The sequence below is a fragment of the Symphalangus syndactylus genome, chromosome 20 (assembly GCF_028878055.3).
Source record: "Symphalangus syndactylus isolate Jambi chromosome 20, NHGRI_mSymSyn1-v2.1_pri, whole genome shotgun sequence".
NCBI lineage: Eukaryota > Metazoa > Chordata > Mammalia > Primates > Hylobatidae > Symphalangus > Symphalangus syndactylus.
Genome location: NC_072442.2, coordinates 46,292,979 through 46,315,058, shown reverse-complemented (window position 1 = coordinate 46,315,058; position 22,080 = coordinate 46,292,979). Strand labels below are relative to the sequence as shown.

Sequence of the window (22,080 nt, the reverse complement as noted above, 5' to 3'; positions counted from 1 at the left end):
CCGCTGTCCGTTCTTGGCTAGAAAACCTCTCCAAGGTGCCCATTCCAGGATTTGATACCCTTAGCAGTGGGGTTATTCCTGAATCTGCCCTGACTCTCTTCGCTTATTATTTAAGTCCTCGTAAGCCTTGCTAGACATCAGAGGAGTCGCCGGGACCCCTGGCGCTGCCCACCCCACTGGCCCCGGGTCTCCTGGGCGGTCCTGCATCCCAGCTTTCCCGGGGTGAAAGTTGTCGCGGCGAGGCGGGCTCTCTGCCTCCTTCCCCACACCCTCCCCGCAACTTGGTCCCATTTAACTTTTTTTCTTAATTAAAAAATAAATTACTGTTTTTTCCCTTTCTTTTTTACACAAATATAGTCATTGTAGACTAGTTAGAAAACATGAATTACCAAAATTACTCTAAAACTTTATAATCCTGCCTCCTAGAGAGTGTCGATGTTATCACCTGGGTATAAACTCCTCCCAGACTTTTTCTATTTGTGCCTTTCTCTAGATAACAGATATGGGGATGCACTGTTCCTGCTTACTGCCTCCTAACATTTCCTCACAACAGTGTAACTTTCCGTAGCGATGGTCGTCTACAACTATGGCTCTGAATTGCCTTGGAGGGTTTATTAAAACCCAGATTGCTTCCACCTCCCGCCCCCAACCCCCCCACCCCAACCAACCCCAAGAGTTTCTGAATCAGATGTGGGATGGGGCCCCAGAATGTGCATTTCTAACAGTTCCCACGTGATGCACAAACTACTGATCTACAACATCATTTTTAGTTAAGGAATGGCATTTTAAGGTATGGACTACTACAATTTATTTAACCAAGCTTCCTGTTGGGTGTCTGAGTTTTTCTTTCCTTCTTCCTCGTTCTCTCTTTCCTTCCTTCCTTCCTTCCTTCCTTCCTTCCTTCCTTCTTTCCTTCCTTGCTTCCTCTTCTTTCTTTCTCTTCTTCTTTCTCTTCTTTCTTTCTCTTCTCTTCTCTTTCTTTCTTTCTCTTTCTTTCTGTCTTCTTTTTTCTTTCATCAGAAACAATATTGCCATAAGAAGCCTTGTAACAAAGTATTTGTGCCAAAACTGATTTTGATTTAGATTATATTTTGAAAAATGGACCTGTAGAATCAAAAAGTAGGCCGGGCGCGGTGGCTCACGCCTGTAATCCCAGCACTTTGAGAGGCCGAGGCGGGCGGAACACGAGGTCAGGAGATCGAGACCATCCTGGCTAACACGGTGAAACCCTGTCTCTACTAAAAATACAAAAAAAAAAAAAAAATTAGCCGGGCGTGGTGGCGGGCGCCTGTAGTCCCAGCTACTTGGGGGGCTGAGGCAGGAGAATGGCGTGAACCCGGGAGGCGAAGCTTGCAATGAGCCAAGATCGCGCCACTGCACTCCAGCCTGGGCGACAGAGTGAGACTCCGTCTCAAAAATAAATAAATAAATAAAGAATCAAAAAGTACTTCCTACTAAATTGCTTTCCAGAAATATACCAGTGTACAAGCATGCCCTGTGGGGAAAGAGGGCTCCCCACCCCCGACATTGTTATCATTATTTTAAAAGTCTTTGCCTGAGTAGGGAACGGCGGGGGGGCGGGGGTGGCGGCGGGGGGGCAGGGGTGGTTTCTCACCCGTATGTTAATTTGCATGCTTTGATTGTTGCAGGAGAGTAAGGAAAGCACTTTGTTATTGCAATAACGCAGGCAAAAGATGCTGCCTGGAGACTTGAATTCCGGTGGTGACAGCGAAGTGGGAGACAAGGGGATGGAAAGGGCATGGCAAATTGGAGTGAAGGGATTCGGGATACCCCAACACACAGGCATCACAAAGCTTCTGCTCCCTGGTATGGTTTGAATATGTCTCCCCAAGTTCATCTGTTGGAAACTTGATCCCCATTGTGGAGGTGTTGGGAGGTGGGGTGAGATGCTGCCATTGTTTGGGTCGGGGGCACCACCCTCATGAATAGATTAGTGTCATTGTCTCAGGAGTGGGTTCTTTATAAAAGGATGAGTTTCACCCCTCTTTCTCTTTCTCTCTCTTCTCTTTCTGGCATGTGATGTCTTCTGCCATGTTTTAATGCAGAAAGAAGGCCCTCACCAGATAGATGCTGACCACTTGATCTTGGACTTCCCAGCCCCTAGACTGTGAGAAATTAATTTCTATTTATAAATTGCCCTCTTTATAACAAGCATCCTGTTATAGCAGCATAAAGCAGACTAAGACACCCATACCCATCCTGATACTCATTATTAGAACATTAAGCGTGTGTGTATATCCTGGTAAGTTATTAAAATTATTATTTTATTTATTTATTTTTTTATTTTGAGACAGGATCTCGCTCTGTTGCCCAGGCTGGAGTGCAGTGGCGCAATCACAACTCACTACAGCCCTGATCACCTGGCTCAAGTGATCCCCTTACCTCAACTTTCTGAGTAGCTGAGCCCACAGGCATGTGCCACCATAATTTTTTATTCTATTTTTAGTTGAGACAGGGTCTCACTATGTTGCCCAGGATGGCCTCGAACTCCTGGGCTCAGATGATCTACCACCTCAGTTTCCCGAAGTGTTGGGATTACAGGTGTGAGCCACTGTGCCTGGCAAAATTATCACTTTAAAGATGAAGAAACTGAGGCACACACAGACACCCCAGATTGGGAAACAACCTGGCTCATACTCCTCAGTCCTGGGAAAGCTGGCCTGGCGCAAAGGCACGCAGTTTTCAGGACAAGAGTCTCCCTGCCCTGATCACCCCTCAGAGCCAGGATAGAACAGGGAGTCCAGCAGGTGTCTGGCCTGAACATTCTGTCCTCTGCTTTGGCCCAGTTGGATTTCTGTAGAGAAATGCTCAGTTATATCCTTTGTCTGAAACCAACCCCTGGCTTTTGCTACACCCTGGACTTGGAGTCCGTACCTTGATTGCATCCAGCTGAAGTCAGACTGCCTGATGGAAAGGAAAGGGGTGGGGTGAGTGAGGATGCAGAATGGGGGCCTGCCCACTCCAGCGAGTTGTGAGGAGGCTGACATGATGGCTGACCTTTCCTTTATTAAGCACCTATTGCATGCCCAGTGCATTAAATACATTACCTCCCTCAATTCTCTCACACCAGCCTTTGGGTTCTGCTGGACTGTCCCCGTGACATGAGGAAACAGCGGCACTGAGTGTTTAGTTGACTTACTCAAGATCACACAGCTAGTTAAGCATCAGAGCCAGAATTTCAGCCCAGATCTGTCCTGTTCCAAAGCCACGCTCTTCATTATCCCCGTCCCCCTCTCTCCCATCATCCCTGGGGGAGGTGCTGGGGAGGGACAAAGACATCTTTGACTTGGGAGCAGGAAGGGAGAGAGAGACCTTGGGCTTGTGGACGTAAACAAAGACCACCCAAATGAGAGCAAGCAAAGCCTATTTATCCAGAGCTTGCTACAGTAAGGGAGCCAGCCACTGTCACTTGCTTTTCATGGAGACTCAAAGGCAGGCAGAAGGGGAAAGCTTTATAGTGGAAAAAGGAGAAGGCTTCAGGTATGTCCTTTTGGTGGTGCAGGAAAGCTACAGTTGGGCTCATTAGAAGAGGGGCATCTTAAGTAATTGGTTAGGGGAGCATATTTGGCTTTCTTCAGTTTGTCCTGCATTGAAAGTGGGAACAAAATTAGGGAAGCTGTCAGTTACCATCAAGTCCTGGCCATTTGGGGCTGATTGCTGCAAGGATTGTTTCTTGGCTTCCTGGGCTGGTGCTGTAGGTTTGGGGGCAGAGTTCTATTTTAATATGTGGTCTGGCCATTGTCCATTTGCATATTTGGTCTCCCAGACCCATCCATGTCAGGAGCAGGACCCCACCTGGCCTGGACCCAGCTAACCACTCCTCCTTCTGTGGTTTCTGTCTGACCTTTCTTCTTCTTCTTTTTTTTTTTTTTTTTGAGACGGAGTCTTGCTCTGTCACCTAGGCTGGAGTGCAGTGGCACGATCTCTGCTCACTTCAGCCTCCAGCTCTCAGGTTCAAGTGATTCTCCTGCCTCAGCCTCCCGGGTAGCTGGGATTGCAGGCATCCACCACCACGCCTGGCTAATTTTTGTATTTTTAGTAGACATGGGATTTCACCATGTTGGCCAGCTGGTCTCGATCTCCTGACCTCAGGTGATCCACTTGCCTCGGCCTCCCAAAGTGTTGGGATTACAGGCATGAGCCACTGCGCCCGGCCCTGTCTGCCCTTTCTTGAGCCTCTGGTCCCAGCAAGTTTGGTTGTAGTTTGATGTGTATTAACTCTTAATTCTCATAATAACCCGGAAAGGTAACTGTATTTGTTATTTATTGCTGCATCACAAATATCTCAAATTGAGCAAACATTTATGATCTCACGTGGTTTCTGAGGGCCAGGAACCTAGAAGCAGCTTAGGTGGGTGGCTCTGGCTCAGGGTCTCTCATGAGGTTGCTGTCAGGATGTTGGCCAGTACTGCAGTCATGTAAAAGCCTGATTAAGGAGGGGCCATTTGCTTCCAAGGTGACCCCTTACACGGCTGTTGGCGGGAGGCCTCTGTTCCTCATTGGCTATTGGCAGGGGGATCCTCTGTTCCTCGCCATCAGACCTCTCCGTGGGGCTGCTTGAGTGTCCTCATGACATGGCGGCTGGCTTGCCTCAGAGTCACTCTTGAAGAATGTTCTAGAAGGTGAGCACCTGGTTGGAAGGGAGAGGGACAGAAGAGTGAGGTTACAGAGTGAAACACGTCAGCTCTCATTGTTATTTAATCTTCACAGCAAGACTTGTAGAAAGAAACAAGTTGACAGATGAGAAAATAGAGGCCTGGAAAGGAAAAGGATCTTGTCCCAGGTCACAGAGCTGGTAATAGCACAGCCAGAATTTAAATCCTTAGTTACCTTACAACTAAGCTCAAAGTCTTTCCAGCACTTGGCATATGTGTATGTGTTGGGGGTGGGGGTGGGGTTGGGGGTGGGAGTGCTTCATTGTTGGGGAAAGACTCCCCCCGAGCCAGGCTTAGAGGGGCTCAGGAGCCTAACAGCGAGTCTGTCAACTGGCTGCCTCCCCCTGCTCTAGAGAAAAGGAAGCCAGTGCCTCTGGGCCCAGCCACCACCCACACGGGACTATTTTTACCCTCCACCTCAGGGACAAGTCTGCATTTCCCAGCTCTGGAAGGGCCATCTGGGCAGTCCGGCTGCCCCAGGAAGAGCTGCCACCTGGAGCTTTATGCCCTGCTGTCTCTGCAGCTGTTTCTAGATGAACCTTTAGCCCTCTGGCATGCCTGAGCCATCCAGAATCAGTAAGAAGTCCCAATCCTCCAGATCTCAAGGTTAATAAAAGCTCCTAATTAGTATCACTTGCTGGATGGACCCGCCAGAAGGGAAATGCTTAAATCTGCAGAGATTTTAAATCGTTCACATTTGTCAACAAGTGGTCTTTCATGAGCCATTTTAATGAAGAGATAAGAATGATTTTATTTGCATATTCAACTGTAAACCACCCAGACACCTTCAGAAACATGTAACTAGATGACCACTATATGACAGCGTACTTCAGGGAGGCCCAAGAGCCTTTGGACATCATTTATTTTCTGAAGTGGTTTTAAACAACCCCCCAGGACCCTGTTTACACTCTTCATTTGTTTGGCACGCTCTTCCTGGAATGGGCAAAGGTTGCCTTCTGCCCGTTTGCCCAGTTCCTGTCCAAATGATCTCACGTTTCAAATTGGCAGAGGGAAAGTTAATGACGTTTTACTGCATCTGGTACAGAATTGAAATAAACATGGATTGCCCTGTTCAGCCTTTGACCCCTAAGAGACTTCAAGGTTGGCCCCTGCTCAGTTTACCTACAGAGGTTGAAGGCAGAGAGAAGTACCCAGGCAGTTCAGGCCAACCATGCCTGTAATCCCAGCACTTTGGGAGGCCGAGGCAGGTGGATCACGAGGTCAGGAGTTCAAGACCAGCCTGACCAACATGGTGAAACCTCGTCTCCACTAAAAATACAAAAATTAGCTGGGCGTGGTGGCGCACGCCTGTAATCCCAGCTACTCAGGAGGCTGAGGCAGGAGAATCGCTTGAACCTGGGAGGCGGAGGTTGCAGTGAGCCAAGATCGCACCACTGCACTCCAGCCTGGGAGACAAAGCAAGGCTCCATCTCAAAAAAAAAAAGAAAATTTAAAGAAATGCTTTGCAGGTTAGGTGTCTACACAGTAGCAGAAAGGGAGCAGTGCCTGGGTAAGTTCTATACAGTGGAGAATGAGACAGGCATCCCAGGTGACATGGAGCTCACAACCCAACAGAATACCTGGATTTTGGACATCTGTGATCTACTTCTGCCTCTGCCCCTAATTGGCTGTGACATTGGACAATCAACCATCCTCTCTGGGCTTCCATTGGCTTATCCATTAACTATGGGAGCTTAATCAGAATGCCTTCAATAAACCTTTATTTACAAAAACAGGTAGTGGGCCAGATGGGCCCTCGTCTGTCTTCTTCTGCTCTATGCTTCTTGTGGGCTTGAAGACAGTGAGGAGCTGAAAGTCTGTGCCTCGTCTACCCCAAAAGTACTGCCTGGGCCTCTGGTACCCCAATCTGTAAAATGAGAAAGTTGGTCAATACTGATGTTCTCCAAAGTGTGCTCTTTGGATAAATAGTTCTGTGAGGTCTGCAACAGAGTAGACATTGACCTAAACAGATTTCATTGCTATAGGACGTCTCGGGACCTTTAGTATGTGGATGTACATTGTGAATTTCCCTGGGGATGGGGCGAGGGGGGGATGCGGGATTCAGCATTTGTCAATGGAATCCTTTTTTGCCAACACCAACTAATATTTTGTGCCACTATGTACCATTTAGCACAGTTTAGGAAATGCCCTGAAGCCTCCCAAGCCTCAGTTTCCTTCCCTATAGACCAGGGATGATGATGATGGTAACTGCCTCCTAGAATTGTTGGGAAGGTTAAACGAGGTAATGCCTGGAAACGGGCCTGGCACAGTGCCTGGCACAGAGTAAGTGCTCAATAAATGCTAGTAGCTATTATTTATAATAAGGTCCTTCCTTTACAGCTCTGACATTCTGCGCTTCCAACTGTAGGGTGTAATTAAGCTCTAAAGCATCTGGCTTCCCGAGTAGAAAAAATAAGCCTGGAGGAAGGAAAAAGGAAGAGAAAGCTCCTTATGGGTTGCCCATTTGTTCACAAGCCTCACTGCCAGCCGTCACAACAAGGGAATGTAGCAAGATGCCAACTCCTAATGATGGAGCTTGGGTGGGTTGGTGGTTCCCTGTTTAGCTTAGACACTGTGGGGAACTATCTGATACCGCAGAAAAGTGAGAGGTAAAACCAGTGCTGCTTATGGTCAATCAGTGAAACCTAACTGCATCCTATGTGGGTCTTCCTTTTCCTTCTGTCCTGGACACAGTGATCCTGGCCACTTTCAGGTATGTGTGACCTGCTGGGGGGAACAGTCACAAGGAGAGCTGAGTCAGAGAAGGTAAGTGGGACAGATCAGACTGGAAGGGCAGGAAGGGCAGTCCCACAGAGGAATAGCATGTGCAGTGGCTCAGAGGCTGGCGGAGTGCATAACTATAGTTGCAGGCCAGGCGGGGTGGCTCACACCTGTAATCCCAGCACTTTGGAAGGCCAAAGTGGGCAGATCATTTGAGGTCAGGAGTTCAAGACCAACCTGGTCAACACGGTGGCCCGTCTCTACTAAAAATACAAAAATTATCCAAGCATGGTGGTGCATGCCTGTAATCCCAGCCCCTCAGGAGGCTGAGGAAGGAAAATTGCTTGAACTCGGGAGGCGGAGGTTGCAGTGAGCCAATAGGGCGCCACTGCACTCCAGCCTGGGCAACAGAGTGAGACTCCATCTCAAAAATAACAATAATAATAATAATAATAACTGTAGTTGCAGAGGAACAGGCACGGGGAGGTGGTGAGGAAGAGCATCAGAAGAGATAGCTAAAGAGGCACGTGGGCGCCAGGACGCTCAGGACTTCATCCAAAACACAGGGGAGACACATGATCAGCCTGGCATTTACATTTCCCCAGATTAAAAATAAAACGACTCTTTTTTGCATTAAAAAATTTGACAATAGATTTTACAATAAGAAAAAAATTATATTTTTTGAAAAAGAAAGGAAAAAGGTGAAGACTCTTGCAACCGGATGGAGGACAGAGTGGACTGACTCTAGGAGGCCAGTTTGGGGGCTACTGCAATAGACAAGGCAAAAGGCACTGATGAGCGACCCAACTCTAAGTATATACCCAAAGAACTAAAAAAAACTGGCACTCCAGCAAATATACACACATGCATGTTCATAGCAGCACTATTCACAACAGCCAAAAGGTAGAAACAGCCCAGATATTTATCACTGGATGAAGGGATAAGCAAAATGTGTTTTATCCATACAATGGAATATTATTAATAGAAAGGAGTGAAGTACGTATGCATGCTATAAACCTTATAGCATATACTTACACATACTTTAATAATGTGGATGAACTTCAGAAACATTATGTTAAGGCTGGGTGCTGTGGTTCATGCCTGTAATCCCAGCACTTTGGGAGGCCAAGGCAGGCAGATCACCTCAGGTCAAGAGTTTGGGACCAGCATGGCCAACACAGTGAAACTGTGTCTCTACTAAAAATACAAAAATTAGCCAGGCATGGTGGCACATGCCTATAGTCCCAGCTACTTGGGAGGCTGAGGTAGGACAATCGCTTGAACTTGGGAGGTGGAGGTTGCAGTGAGCCGAGATGGCATCGCTGCACTCCAGCCTGGGCAACTAGAGCAAGACTGTCTCAACAAACAAACAAACGCATTATGTTAAGTGCAAGAAGCCAGACTCAAAAAATAACATATACTGTATGATTCCATTTGTATGAAATACCCAGAAAAGGTAAATCCAAAGAGAGAACCAAGATTGGTGGTTGCTGGGGCTGGGGAGAGAGATGAATGGGGGAGCAACTACTTGATGGGTACAAGGTTTCCTTTTGGAGTGCTGAAATGTTTTGGAAGTGGTGATGGACGTTGTGAATGCACAAATTGCCAAAATTGCCAAGACATTGTTCACTTTCAAACCGTTAATTTTACGTTATGTGTATTTCATCTCAATTTTTTTAAAAGGCAATGATGCAGATGAACAAAGGCAGGGAAAGAGGAGATGGAAAGTGGGAGGGGATTCTGGAGGCTGTGGATCTGAGGAATGGTTCCCAGATGTCTGGCCTTCACTGGGAGTGAACAAGTGGGCGGAGTGGTCGGGCCAAGGTGGAGCTGAGGGGCTCAGGGTTGAACATGATGAGTCTGAGGTGACCGTGGGATGTGCCCGTGACAGTGTCAGACGGACAGTTGGAGGCATGGCTGGGGAACTTAGAAGAGGCACCCTGGGCCTGGAGATAAAGGTTTAGAAGTCATCAGCTTGTTCACTCATTCACTGAACACGTACTGAGCATCTTTTGTGTTCAGCTAAGTGCTAGGAAATCACGGTGAAAGCCAGTCCCTGCCTTCAACGAGCTCAGACAAGTAGAGAAACTAGATAATGATAAGCGGTGAGAAGATGTGAATAGAGGAAGACACAGCGTGTGGGGGGCACCCAGAGGGGACACTGTGGTCGCAGGTCCACAGAACACAGGAAATGAGTGTTTCACTCTGTCCCTCAGCAGTTTAGCAATGCCAACCCCCGCTCGATCATGGGAAATCATTTCCAGACTCTGCTGGCATAGCCAAGGACTCCATGCAGATTCTGCAAGGTAGAGGACTTTTGAGTAGGCATGCTAGTCAGATGCCTTTCCGGTGTAGGACAGGACGTGTTGTAGGGACTCCTGTCACCTGCTTCAGGGTCTATGAAGGCAGGAAATAGAAACATATTCAGGTCAGGACAACTGCTGGGGACTACCCCCTTCGAACAGATCCCATGGTGGGACACAAGCACAAGGCAGGTTGGCTCTGGCTAAGTTGTGCTCAGAATTGTAAAGACATCTTGCCCCTTGTTTTGTCTGCTCTAAACATCATCTGCTTTCTTTTGAGGAATTGCCCCTCCCCATCCCAACCAGTTGAGATAGGACCTGCCAATTAGGCTTCCCCCGCCCCCCAAATATAAGGGGACGCATGACTGAGGCTGAGCCAATCTTAGTACTCTTCTGCCTGACCTTGATGATTAGCTCAGGGACAGGGTTGTGACCAACGACAGGCTGGTTGGTGGCCACCAGGGCCCCTGGCCCCAGGTATCACACCCTTGTGTCGTCACTCCCACAGTGATGCTGGGCTTGGCTATGTGACTGGCTTTGGCCAGTGGGACAATTGAAAGCGTAATGTAAGCAGAGGCTTGGTGAGTGCTTGCACAATGGGGCTGGTCCTCTTAAAACACTCACTTTTGGGACCCAGCTGCTGTGCCAAGAAGCCCAAGCTGGCTATTCAGAGACAGTATGTGAACAGGGCAAGTTTCTAGCTTTCAGCCACTCTCGCCACGGTGCCTGACATTTAGGGAAACTATTTTGGGCACTCCTGTCCCATGAATGACAGAGCGAGACCAGCAGAGCTCTGCAGCTGAGCCCAAAACCCCACAGAATCATGAGAAATAATTAAATGGTTATTGTTGAGCCATTCCATTTTGGGGTTGTTTGTTACACCATAAGGAATAATTAAAAGATAAGCCAAAATGGGCCAATCTGAAATCTTCCCTGAGAATTTCTACATGGAGCTGGTGGAAAAGAGCTCTATTCTGTCCAGTGACAAGGCTATAGGGACGCAGGCCTATTATATTCCTCTCCACAGTGGAAAGATAGAGAAAACCTATCTGTGGCAGAAAGGGTGAAGTCTCAGACACAGAAGAGTTAAAACAATAGTGAAAGAAAGCCCCAACATTTAGAACCCTGGACCCTCCTGTAGTTTGGTGACATAAGGTATCAAATTAAATCCCCCTTTATGGCTTCAGCTACCTCAAGATAACTTTTTATCAGTTACACAAAGGGTCCTATGTAATTCACCTGATAACATATCATAAAGATCTTTGCCAATGTCCTTAAGTCAAGAATAAAGTGATCATACTATTGATGTTGTTGAAAGCTTTATTGAGCATGTACAATGTGAGAATCTTGAAGGATCTTCCCCCAGTCGTTGTAAGGGGTAAGACAAGGGAAGGACATGGTTCACACCACACCAGGAACCAGTGTCCAGGGCATTCACCTGTCAAGGCCAGCTGGATGCAGGAAGGTGTTCACACTCATTTGAGTATTAGAAACACGTTTATTTCTCTCTTTCTGTAGGACAATTTGACAACACACACAAAACGCTTTTTTTTTTTTTTTTTTTTTCTTAAGATAGAGTCTTGTTATGTTGCCCAGGCTAGAGTGCAGTGGCACAATCTCGGCTCATTGCAACCTCCACCTCCTGGATTCAAGCAATTCTCGTGCCTCAGCCTCCCAAGAAGCTGAGATTACAGGCATGTGCCACCACACCCAGCTAATTTTCATATATTTAGTAGAGACAGGGTTTCACCATGTTGGCCAGGCTGATCTTGAACTCCTGGCCTCAAGCAATCCTCCCGCCTTGGCCTCCCAAAGTGTTGGGATTAAGGTGTGAGCCACCACACCTGGCCACAAATTGCTTTTAAAAGGTTCAGGCCCGTTACTCCAGCAATTCCACTTCCAGGAATTTATCCTATTGCAATGATTTTCAAATTGTGTTCCTGGTGGAACCCTGGGGTTCTACAGAGGTGCTTTGCTAGTTCTGCAAAACTTTGATTTGAATGTCACTGGTACTGATTTAAAACTATAGTCATCATCTTCTGAGATGTCATCTTGAGATGACGTCTAACTGGTCTAGAAGACCCCTAACTGGTCTTCTAAATACTGCATATTTGAATTTATAAAATATGCCAACAGAATGACTTCTTACCTGTTGCTTATATGAGCCTTATTAAGTTTCATTCAAAGAAGGGTCCTACTTCTAAAAAGAAACAGTATAGGCCAGGCACGGTGGTTCACGCCTGTAATCCCAGCACTTTGGGAGGCCGAGGTGGGTGGATCACCTGAGGTCAAGAGTTCAAGACTAGCCTGGCCAACATGGTGAAACCCCGTCTCTATTAAAAATACAAAAAATTAGCCGGGTGTGGTGGTGCACCCCTGTAATCCCAGCTACTCAGGAGGCTGAGGCAGGAGAATTGCTTGAACCCAGGAGGCAGATGTTGCAGTGGGCTGAGATTGCACCATTGCACTCCAGCTTGGGCAACAAGAGCAAAACTCCATCTCAAAAAAAATAAATAAATAAAATAAAATAAAAATAAACAGTATAAAACCACTGTCACAAGAAAACGATCATTTTATCCTAGAAGGTTTAGCTTCATGAAGATGTACTACACAATGTTTATACAGAGTTAGTTCAGTGAACCATGGCTCACAGGCCGGATCTGGCCACCACCTGTTTTTCTAAATAAAGTCTGATTGAAACACAGCGATGTGCATTCATGTACGCATTGTCTGTGGCTGCTTTTTGCCATAGTGGCAGAATTCAGTAGTTGTAACAGAGAACTTGTGACCTGCAAAGGCCAAAACAAATACCACCTAGCTCTTTACAGAAAAAAGTTTGCTAATTCCTGGTTTATAATGATATAAAAATTGGAACCAAGCTAAATGTCCAAGAAAGTAGATTGATCAAATTACAACACATCCCTTCAGCGAATGGAATGCAAGGCCCTTGTTGAAAAATAATGCTGGCTGGGTGTGGTGGCTCATGCCTGTAATCCCAGCACTTTGGGAGGCTGAGGCGAGTGGATCACCTGAAGTCAGGGGTTCGAGACAAGCCTGGCCAACATGGCAAAACCCCATCTCTACTAAAAAATTAATTAATTAATTAATTAACCGGGTGTAGTGGTACACACCTGTAATCCCAGCTATGTGGGAAGCTGAGGCAGGAGAATCGCTTGAACCCGGGAAGTGGAGGTTGCAGTGAGCCGAGACTGTGCCACTGCACTCCAGCCTGGGCGACAGAGCAAGACTCCATCTCGGAAAAAAAAAACGTTTTAGTTCAGCAGCTCTTAGGTTTGGCTGCATACTGAAACTATCTGGGGAGTTTTTAAAAATTCCAAAGCTCAGGCTACCCCAGATGAATTAAATTTGACTCTAGGGGTGGAACCCAGGCATCGATATTTTTAAAGCTTCCCCAGGGGTTCTAATGCAGTGCCACTGTTGTAGAAGAATATTTAATGAGGCCAGGTGCGGTGGCTCATGCCTATTATCCTAGCACTTTGGGAGGCCGAGGTGGGAGGATCACCTGAGGTCAGGAGTTTGAGACCAGCCTGGCCAACATGGTAAAACCCCGTCTATACTAAAAATACGAAAATTAGCCAGGCGTTGTGGGCACCTGTAATCCCAGCTACTTGGGAGGCTGAGGCAGGAGAATCGCTTGAACCTGGGAGACAGAGGTTGCAGTGAGCCGAAATTGTGCCATTGCACTCCAATCTGGGAGACAAGAGTGAAACTCCGTCTCAAAAGACAAAAAAGAATATTTAGTGACACAGAAAGATGGCCACTATATATTATTATTATTATTATTTTTTGGATAAACAAGTTTATTTGTAAATTTAGTCAACATACATAATTGACCTAAAAACTTCAGTAAATTTTAAAACCACTTGGAAGGCCATCTCTATAAAAATTATTTTCCCAGGACAGTAACCAGATGTAACCTAACCCAACACCATCTTAATTGGCAGAGGTTCAGTGGGCTGGAGTTTTGTGCTCCTCCCCTACACCAAGTTTTCATAATACAAATGCCACAAGAAAAAGAACTTCGGTACTGTTTCCTCTTAGCAGAGGAGAAAAACTCAACCTAGTTATGAGACCAACGACACAACACAATGAAAAGCTGCACTAACTAGTTCAGAATATTAGTTAAGATGATGCTGGTGTGAATAACTTGTTTTTTCTAGAGCCCTTATAAATAAAATCCCCCAGTTAGTGTTTGCATTATCAGCTAGAGGGTTAACGTGTGGTAGAATGAGGACTTATGCAAGGTATAAATGCGCATAGCATTTTACTACTATGAGAACAAGTGCAGTCAGAAGAAAACCAACTGTACTCTAAATTACACACAGCTTAATGACAAGACTCCCCACCACTTGTGAATGTAAAACATTTAATTTAAAAATGTTGACACTACAATATATAAAATAGCTATTATAAATGCACATAGTGTATTCTATAGCTGCCAGGTTTACTTTTTTTTTTTTTAAAGGAAACTGTAAGTTACACTGTGGTTAAGACTTGTATCTTCACCCTTGAAAAAGCCCACATTCTATCACAGTGATGTATGGTCAGACTTAGCCCCAATTGTTAAACACTTGGATCAAGTCATAACCAGTTTTATTGCAAAAGGACTCAGTACACATTTATCAACTCTAGTACCTTAATAGCTACCCAACAAATCCTTAACATACAGAAACATGCATCATGAGAAGCAAGAAATATCACCCATCCCTTCTGCATATTAGCAACTTGTCGCTCCTGAGCAACAGTGCTCACATCACTGAGGTCTGTGAACAGTCACTTTCGCATTCATCCTGAGTGAAAGATGGAATGACTTAAGTACAAATGCAACATATTATATAAACACTTTCTTACAAAACAATTTCTTACAAAAAAAGTCACAAATTAAACCAAAGTGTTTTACAGAATTTACTACAAAACGCCATAAAAACTGCCTTCACTTAAGCTCTCTCTCCCCGTATCCGGCGAGCCAACTGGATGTCTTTGGGCATGATGGTGACTCTCTTAGCGTGGAGGGCACACAGGTTGGTATCTTCGAACAGACCCACCACGTACGCTTCGCTAGCCTCCGGCAGCGCACCGATGGCTGCGCTCTGAAACCTCAGGTCGGTTTTGAAATCCCGCGCGATCTCCCTCACCAACCTCTGGAAGAGCAGCTTCCGGATGAGCAGCTCGGTCGACTTCTGATAACGACGAATCTCTCGAAGCGCCAGGGTCCCGGGCCTGTAGCGATGAGGCTTCTTCACCCCGCCGGTAGAGGTGGCGCTTTTCCTGGCGACTTTCGTGGCCAGCTGTTTGCGGGGGGGGCTGTGGTGGATTTACAGCAGTCTGCTTGGTTCAGGCCATTTTCTTTCACCCAACGCCGAAGTTTTAGGCCACTTCTCCGACCGCCGCGCCGCTTCCGCTGCCCGAGGAAGAGCCGCAGCCGACTGAGCGAAGAACCGACACAGCCCAACGAACGACCAAACCGCTCTGCGCTCGGCCACTATATATTATTAACTGAAGACAAAGAATATTTTCTAAAACAATGTGTAGCATGTGACTCCTTTCTGGTAAGTTGCTACACACACATGCAAACAGACTCACATGTATGAAAATATATGCCCAAACATTGACAGTGGCCATCTCTGTAGGCTGGGACTAGGGGAGATTTTGATTTTTTTTCTTTTTGCTTATCTGTATTTTTTAGATGTTCTACAATGAACATGATATCTTATAATAAGTGCAAAAAATAAAGTTGTCAATAGCTTAAAAAGCCATGTACTTTTTGTTTTAGGCAAAACTACAAAGAGGAGCATCTAATCAAACAACACATCCCCAGGTCACTTGTGTATGCAGCATGCCCTCAGGCATGCATCCCAACACAGGCAGATCCCGGGCTCATGGGACAACAGGTTTTCCTTGGTGAGGAAGTCAGGCACTGCCGCCTCCAAGCCTCAGGCTCCTCAACTGTTAAGAAGGGATCAGTCTGCCTGCCCCCAGGATTTAAGGCAGGCATGCGTAGTGTCTGGCACCTAGTAGGTGCTCAACAAAGGTTGCTTAGTTCTCCATAAGCAGCTTTTAGCGTCACAGCCTGCAGCCAATCAGCTTCTTGCTGTTCTCGCCAAAGGAGGATTGGCTTTACCAAAGCTGGGCTTGCCCAAGTTCATCCGCAGCCACTGGTCTCTGATGCTGTCCACCTTGGCTTGGAATCTCTCGCTCTTGGAATTTTTCTGTGTCCCCTAGAAGGACTGTGACCTCTCATCAATACAACCTGTATACCCTATTCCCAGAATGGGTTCCATCTGCGTAAAGGAAGTGAGGGCTTTAAGCCTTCCTGGGGCTGCTCACTTTTTTTTTTTTTTAATTATACTTTAAGTTTTAGGGTACATATGCACAACGTGCAGGTTAGTTACATATGTATACATGTGCCATGTTGGTGTGCTGCACCCATTAACTCGTCATTTAACATTAGGTATATCTCCTAATGCTATCGCTGCTCACTTTTAATAAAAACAATAGTGGCTGCCACGTATCAGAATTGCCCTACGTGTGCCTGGGCTGACATCCTCTATCTCTCAGCCCCAACTCTGCAGGAATGTGAAAGTGTTCCCATTTCCCAGATGAGGCTCAGAGAGATGAAGGAACTCCTTGAAGGTCACACAGCTGGTCCATGGCAGGTGCCACTCTGCCTTCCTAGCTATCTTGGTTCCATCTTCTACTTCAAAAGACAGACATTCCCCAGTGGATTCTTAACGTGCAGCCAGGGTTGAAAAGCATTGTTATAAAACTAGTGGTTCTCAACATTGACTATACTGTGGAATCACCTGCACTGATTTACAAAAATGCTGGTGGGGGCTGGGTGCGGTGGCTCACGCCTGTAATCCCAGCACTTTGGGAGGCTGAGGCAGATGAATCACATCTGAGGTCAGGAGTTTGAGACCAGCCTGGCCAACATAGTGAAACCCTGTCTCTACTAAAAATACAAAAATTAGCCAGGTGTGGTGGGGGGTGCCTGTAATCCCAGTTACTCAGGAGGCTGAGGCAGAAGAATCACTTGAGCCTGAGAGGCAAAGGTTGCAGTGAGCTGAGATCATGCCACTACACTCCAGCCTGGGCAACAACAGTGAAACTCCATCTCAAAAAAAAAAGAAAAATGCTGGTGGGGGTTGGGAGTTGAAGAGTGGGGAGGATGGGAAGAGGACAGAAAGAAGGGGATGGGGGAGGCTTCTGAAGTTCTGGATAATGTTCTATTTCTTGATCTGGGTGCTAGCTACTTGGGTGTGTTTATTTTGTGAAAATCATTGAGCTGTACATTTATGATTTATGTACTTTTCTATATGAATGCTAGTCTACAGTAAAATTTTAAAGAAAAAAAGAAGCTGTCATCAGCCACATCACTGCCTTCTGGGAAAAGGCAGTCCGTGGCCTTGACCCATATTTTGAGGATGCTTTTCTCAGCATCAAGCAGTTGTTGGCCTCTAAGTCTGTGACTGTCCCTGCCAATGAGCAGACTAACCCTACTTTCTTGCCATTGAGGCTTCTTCCTGGGTTAATGCTGGGTTAGCTACAAAACAAAACAAAAAAAAACACAAAAGGCCAGGTACAGTGGCTCATTCCTGTAATCCCAGCACTTTGGGAGGCCAAAGTGGGTGGATTGCTTGAGTCCAAGAATTTGAGACCCACCTGGGCAACATGGTGAAACCTCGTCTCTACTAAAAATACAAAAAATTAGCCAGGCATGGTGGTGCGTGCCTGTAGTCCCAGCTACTGGGGAGGCTGAGGTGGGAAAATTGCTTGAGCCTGGGAGGTAGAGGTTGCAGTGAGCAGAGATCAAGCCACTGCCCTCCAGTCTGGGCGACAGAGTGAGACTATCCCCCCACTCCCCCAAACAATACCCACCGTTGCTGTGGTTGCAGGTACTCAGACAGCCAGGCTAAGCTGGTTAAGCTCCACGGTCCCTCCCTCCCACAGTGGGAGTCATATGACCCTATCCCGTCTACGCCCCAGGACCTAGGGCAGCAGGGGTGTAAATGGCTACAGCCGAGCACCCTGGGCCTGAACTGTGAGTTCCCTGGTTGACCTCTGCCTTGTGTCATAATTTGAGTCACTAGAGCTATGTTCTCTTGTTCTTCAGCTGCAGGTTCTGATTTTTAGCTGGCTTATGAATATGTTAAAGGAAAACAACATTTCCAACCCTCCTTTGCAGCTAGGCATGGCCATGTGACTCAGTTCTGGCCAAAAAAATGTAAATAAAACAGTCTGTGCAATTCTGGGAAAAAAAAGAGAGTACTCTTCTCCTTCCCATACTTCTTCCTGATACCTGGAATATAGCATGGAAAGGCTGAGCTCCAGCAGCCATATTGTACCATGGGGTAAAAGTCATGTTTGTGGTTAGCAGAGCAATAAGACAGGAGCCTAGGTCCCTTCTCCCTTTGCATCATGGAGCACCCTGTTGGCTCTGGAATGATTCCCTCAGGACAGCTAAACATGAGCGAGAAACTGAGCTTTGAACTTGTTTGAGCCAGTGATATTTGAGGGTTTTCATTCTTCTCAACCCAACTGAATCCTACCTGATACAGTAGGATGTGCTCCTTGGTCCTGAGTTCCCGCCTTGGTCACCTGCCCAGTGTAAGGAGGAGGGGCCTGGCCTGCTCCATCCTGCAACTGGAGTTCTGCCCTCGGCCCACCTCAGTGGCTGGTCCCTGCTACCTGCTGGAACCCCATCCACGCTGCCTCCCCACTCAGCTTGCTTTCTGTTCCTCGGCTGGCCCCTTGCCAGGGTGGATGGCAGGCCTCCCACTCTGCTTGCTTTCCTGGAGTGAGCGCTGCTGCTTGCCTCCAACTCCCTGCTTCCCACTTATCCCTGTGCCCTTGGCTCCTGCCCTGGGCCTGCCAGAGTGGCTGCTCTCTGGATATCCCAATGCTACCAGTATCTTCCCCAGGAGCAGCCCGTTTCTGACATATAGGAACAACAGCTCCTTCATTCATTGACTCATTTAAGCAGATATTTACCAAGCATCTGTTATCAGCATTGAGAACACCACAGGAAATAAGATCAGGTTGAATGGTGGGCCTAGTGCAAGCGCTTACAAGTATAGGCTTTAGAGCGAGAACATCAGGCCCAGCCAGCTAAGACACTGGAACCCATCACAAGGAATTTTCAGGAGTTTCCTTTAAGGATATGCCCATGACCTGGGTTATGTGTCCAAGTCTGGTGAGTCACTACACCTCCCAGTCCTCAGCTGTCCCATCTGCATATGGCGAGGCTGAACTGCATGCTCTTGATGCCTCTGTGCAGGTCTGACTTCCTGTGAAGGTAGGAAAGGGCCCAGGGGCCCCTAGGCCTGGTTTTGCCACCCATGGGCTGCTGCCGGATTTAGGGCCTTAAAACAACCACTTTATTATTAATTTCTTTAGAGACAGGGTCTCCCTCTGTTGCCCAGGCTGGAGTGTAGTGGTGTGACCATAGGTCACTGCAGCCTCAAACTCCTGGCCTCAAGCAAGCCTCCTGCTCAGGCCTCCCAAAGCGCTGGGATGACAGGCATGAGCCACCACATCCAGCCCTCACTTTCTAATTATTTATTATGATTTTGTTGGTTGACTGGGGCCAGCCAATTCTTCTGCTGGTGACAGTTCCTTCAGCCCCTCTGACCTCTGGCCTAACATGGAAGTGGGGATAATCCATGTACCCAGAATCCTCCCAGAATTGATGAGATAAGACTCCAGGTAATGGAATAGTTAATGAGGAGGAGTTTCTCTTTAGAAGTAACCCAGCTAATAAATGAAGACAGGATGATAGAATTAGAATATTACAATTTCTGAGCCAGGCACAGTGGCTCACACCAGTAATCCTAACACTTTGGGAGGCCGAGGCAGTCTGATTGCTTGAGCTCAGGAGTTCGAGACCAGCCTGGGCAACATGGTGAAACCCTGTCTGTACTAAAAATACAAAAAATTAGCCAAGTGTGGTGGCACATGTCTGTAGTCTCAGCTACTCAGGTGGCTGAGGCACGAGAATCACTTGAACCCAGGAGGCAGAGGTTGCAGTGAGTCAAGATCCTGTCACTTCACTCCAGCCTAAGTGATAGAGTGAGACTCTGTCTCCCCACCTCACCAAAAAAAAAGAGTATCACCATTTCTAACCCCCAGTGAAGTAACTGGTCTAGACATTGAATGTCAATAGCTATTAATGTCACAAAAAGGAAGTCACTAGACATTCTGTGCCTTCTGTGGAAGGACCTAATACCTACTAAGAACAAGTCTTGCCAAAAACTCAAAATCTTAATCTGATCAGGCCTCTAGATTCAACTATCAACTTATAGGAAATATAGAAGACAGAGAAATCTGTATAAATGACATCACGGATTTGCAATAATCAAAATCCAGACCGTGGGTAATATCTGCAGGATGCATGATAGGGCTTATTCAAGAATAAAGGAAGGCTAGGTGTGGTGGCTCACGCCTGTAATCCCAGCACTTTGGAAGACCTAGGCAGGTGGAACATTTGAGGTTAGAAGTTTGAGACCAGCCTGGCCCAGATGGTGAAACCCCATCTCTATGAAAAATAACAAAAATTTGCCGGGCATGGTGGCAGGTGCCTGTAATCCCAGCTACTCGGGAGGCTGAGGCAGGAGAATTGCTTGAACCCGGGAGGCAGAGGTTGCAGTGAGCTGAGATCGCACCACTGCACTCCAGCCTGGGCAACAAGAGTGAAACTCCATCTGAAAAAAAAAAAAAAAAAAAAAGAGTAAAGGGAAAAAGAGAAAGATAAAAGAGGAATCCATGGATTAAAACATTTAAGAGACATCAACTAATCATGTTGTGTGCATCTTGTTTGGATCTTCATTTAATCAAAATGTTACAAAATGCTTTCTGACGGAAAACAGTTGGAAATTTGAACACTTACTGAATATATAACGATATTAAAGAATAATTGTTTTAAGAAACACAGAGAGAGATAATGTGTGACCAACACTTGATAAAGAAGAACCCAGCAGCCTGTCTCTTATTAGAGAAGGCTATAGGGTATGCTGGGAGTCCTAACCCCGGCTCGGCCATGAGTGTGCTGTGTATGTGGCCTTGGCTGAGTCCCTTCCCCTGCCTAGACCTTGGTTTTCCCATTTATGAAGTGAAGGAGGGGACCCAAGGGGCGTATTCAACTCTGGCCTGCTTTTGCTTTGTCTTGTCACGTGCAGCCATGGAGCCTTTAATTCAGGGCCTGTATCAACACCACCATGCATCCACAAGAGTATAAAATGGGCAGAAGAGTGCTTGATGGGCACAAGTCCAGAGCTGTCAGCTTCTGCAGAACCCGGAACAGGAAGGGTCACCTCCCTGAGGCACCTGGCCTGGAGAATCACTGCATAATCCCAGGTAGACCTGGTCAAAGCCAAGGGGAAGGAGAAACTGCTGGAGGACTTCCTCCCACAAACCGTGGGCACGTGTTATCTGCTCACCAGGATGCTTCAACCTAGTTCTGATGCCTGGGGACTTCTGGTGAGTTCCCTGGGCCTCCATCCTGATCTGTTCACCTTCTCAGGACTCTAGTTGAGTTGGGCTGCATGTGACAGACCCCTGTGAGTGCAAATTAACAATGTCACTGGATTGCTGCCTCACTGGCCCCTCAATTCCATGTTGCTGGCCTCTGCCCCCTTGCCCTTCAGATACTGTCATCATGGAAGAATCATCCTTAACACAGAAACTCACACACTGTAAATGCTCCATGTAAAGAGGTGAAGGGGTGGAGAGGGAACCTCCCTCCCAGACCATCATGGATGCTTAACATTCTCTTGAAGCTTGATGAGCTTTCTCCAGAAAGCTGAACTACAATACTCACCATCTGCTACCAACACCAACGAGTTTAACACATGAACTAAGTAATCGAGAAGGACACTTCCATTTAAGTGGGTACTATAGAGCAGTTGCGAGGCCCACACGTTAGTGTCAAATCTGGATGCACATCCTTGCACTGCCTCCTATCAGCTCTGTGACTTTGGGCGTTTCTTAACCTCTCTGCAGCTTATTTAGTAAGAATGCTGTGAAGATGAGATGACTCCCTTCATACAGTGTTTGGCATCGTGCCTCACCCACCAGAAGGGCTCAATGTGTGTCCACAGTTGCTTTTTTTCTTTGAGACTGGGTGTCCCTCTCATATCCAGGCTGTGGTGCAATCATAGCTTACTGCAGCCTCAAACTCCCAGGCTCAAGGGATCCTCCTGCCTAAACCTCCCGAGTAGCTGGGACTACAGGCACATGCCACCATGCCTGGCTAATTTTTGTAATTTTTTGTAGAGACGGGGTCTTGCCATGTTGCCCAGGCTGGTCTTGAATTCCTGGGCTCAAGTGATCGCCCACCTTGGCCTCCCAAAATGTTGGGATTA

General features: G+C 46.9%; 1 long non-coding RNA gene across 1 annotated transcript; it reads right to left on the bottom strand.

Annotated features, from left to right (window-relative positions):
• Positions 1-14,070: 14,070 nt before the first annotated feature.
• On the bottom strand, positions 14,071-15,886 carry LOC134735247 (uncharacterized). Its single transcript, XR_010118231.1, has 2 exons — positions 15,305-15,886; positions 14,071-15,217 (listed from the first exon to the last, which is right to left on the bottom strand). It is a non-coding gene; the product is annotated as an uncharacterized lncRNA (long non-coding RNA).
• Between the last annotated feature and the right edge of the window lie 6,194 nt (positions 15,887-22,080).